The sequence below is a fragment of the Suncus etruscus genome, chromosome 8 (genome assembly GCF_024139225.1).
Source record: "Suncus etruscus isolate mSunEtr1 chromosome 8, mSunEtr1.pri.cur, whole genome shotgun sequence".
Taxonomy (NCBI): domain Eukaryota; kingdom Metazoa; phylum Chordata; class Mammalia; order Eulipotyphla; family Soricidae; genus Suncus; species Suncus etruscus.
In genome coordinates this window covers 5591856-5594018 of record NC_064855.1, presented here as the reverse complement: position 1 = coordinate 5594018, position 2163 = coordinate 5591856, and the positions used below count along the sequence as shown (strand labels likewise).

Sequence of the window (2163 nt, the reverse complement as noted above, 5' to 3'; positions counted from 1 at the left end):
GTAAGAGAATAGTGAATCAAAGCTTGCATCTTAGAGAAATTGAATAGATATACATGTTCCCTTGGCAGAAAAACTACAACTGGTAACCAGTGCGCTTTTCATCTGACTGTCCATGTGCATGTCTGCTCCCTGATCAGATAGGGTTCAGCTCTGTAGGGTTCATCAGCTCAGTGGGGATGGATAGTGATGGAATCGGTTCCATTTTGAGAAGCATAAGGGGAGTCTGGATTATAGCAACAGCATGGACAGATCAGACATTCTGTCTGGAGAGGCTAAGTCTTCTTTCTACTCCTCTACCTCCTCCTCCTCCCTCTTTCTCCTTTTTTTCCTCCTCCTCTACTTCCTCCTCCTCTTCCTCTTTATTCTCTTCCTTCTACCTCCTCCTCCTCCTCCTCTTTCTCCTCTTCTTCCTCCTCCTATACTTCCTCCTCCTCTTCCTGTACTTCCTTCTACCTCCTCCTCCTCTACCTCTTCCTTCTTCCTCCTTCTCCTCCTCTTCCTCTTTCCTCCTCTTCCTTTTCCTCCTTTCTCCACTTCCTCCTCTTCCTCCTCCTCTTCTTCTTCCTCTTACACCTCCTTCCTCCTCTTCCTCCTCTTTCTACTTCCTCCTCCTTCTCTCTCACCCACACACTCACACATATATGCAGTCTGTAAACCAAATGTGCCTGTCCTTTTCAAAATATGTTACCACATCCAGAAGATACATATATGTATATATGCAGAAAGTGCAGATTTTCTTCCAGCCAACACTGAAAGAAGAGAATGCTACCATCTCAGTGTAAAAGCACTGGGAAGAGTCAACATTAGCATTAACTGCTCCTCAAGGTGTTTTTTAACCTATAGCCAGTCCTTTTGGGCCAGTGACAGCTGCTCTCTAGGATTATATGTGGACAAACACATTCGTCTACTACAGACTGACCTGACTAGAGAACCCTGAATCATAGGCCTGATGTGGTCCCTGGTCCTTGAACAACATTGAGTAATCACTCAGGGACAGTACTGTGGCACCTTCGTTTGTACAACTATATTAAGGTGTTATGTGTCTTGTGTACTGTACTGATATTTTCAGCAATAGTGCCAGACTCTCAAGGAATAAAATGTTCAGTTCCTGTTACATCTCAGTGGAGGGATTAAAACAACTTGTAACCATATTCCTGAGTTCCTGTTATTAGCCACTAATATCTCCATTACACTTATGAGTGCTTTTGGTAAAGCATGAAAGTTATTCATTATATTAAATGTTGACCTCTGAGTAATTGGTATGTTATTTTAATGTTCCATATGGCCTAGTAGGTCAGCATAGGCCTAAAGTTCAGCTAGTGATGACGAAGAGAAAGTCTTGTGTGTGGCATCCATTCCTACCAGCATGAGTAGTTTCAAAAATCCAACACCATCTCCCGAAATGCTGAGGGAAAGAAACAATGATTATTCAACTTGAACATTTTTCTAACGTTTTGCTGGAAAGAAAATCAAGCAAAATAATTGCTTGACGAAAACAGCAGAGCTTTTTCTGCTGAGAGATATATAAAACTGATGCTTTCAAAATTAAGTTAAAATTTTCTAAAATATTGTCATTGCTGCTAGGGATTGAAAAGCTTCTTCCTTCCTTCCTTCCTTCCTTCCTTCCTTCCTTCCTTCCTTCCTTCCTTCCTTCCTTCCTTCCTTCCTTCCTTCCTTCCTTCCTTCCTTTCTTTTCTTTCTTTCTTTCTTCTTTCTTTTGCAGTCCCCCATTACCACAAATTATGCAGTCTCGTTTCTCATATTTGGGGAAATTGCAGGAGTTAGCACACCCAGAGTGCAATGGGTGAGCCTTTCCCAGGGGAAACCACCTTCGTGACCATGGTATCTCCCCTGCCAGGTAAGTATGAAGAATTTTATGGAACTTTTTTTTTTGAGAGCTTCTCAAAACTTTTAAAAGTTTCTCTTGAAGCATGGCCAAGTTCAAAAAGGTGATTTTTATAATACTGCATTATTAAATAGATCAAACTCTAAATGATATTTTAAACTCAGATAACCAAGGCTTTTCCAAATAGCATATTTTTCTTGATGCTGCAAGTCCATTCTAAATGTTACCTTGAGGTAGTTTATGAAAAGCAATTAATCTTACTTTTGTCCCACAAAAATAAACTTACATAGACACATAATGCGAAAATCACAATATTC

The 2163-nt window shown here is 40.5% G+C and overlaps 1 pseudogene; it reads right to left on the bottom strand.

Moving 5' to 3' along the window:
- Positions 1–1718: 1718 nt before the first annotated feature.
- LOC126016775 (uncharacterized) lies at positions 1719–1866 on the bottom strand (annotated as a pseudogene).
- Positions 1867–2163: the final 297 nt, after the last annotated feature.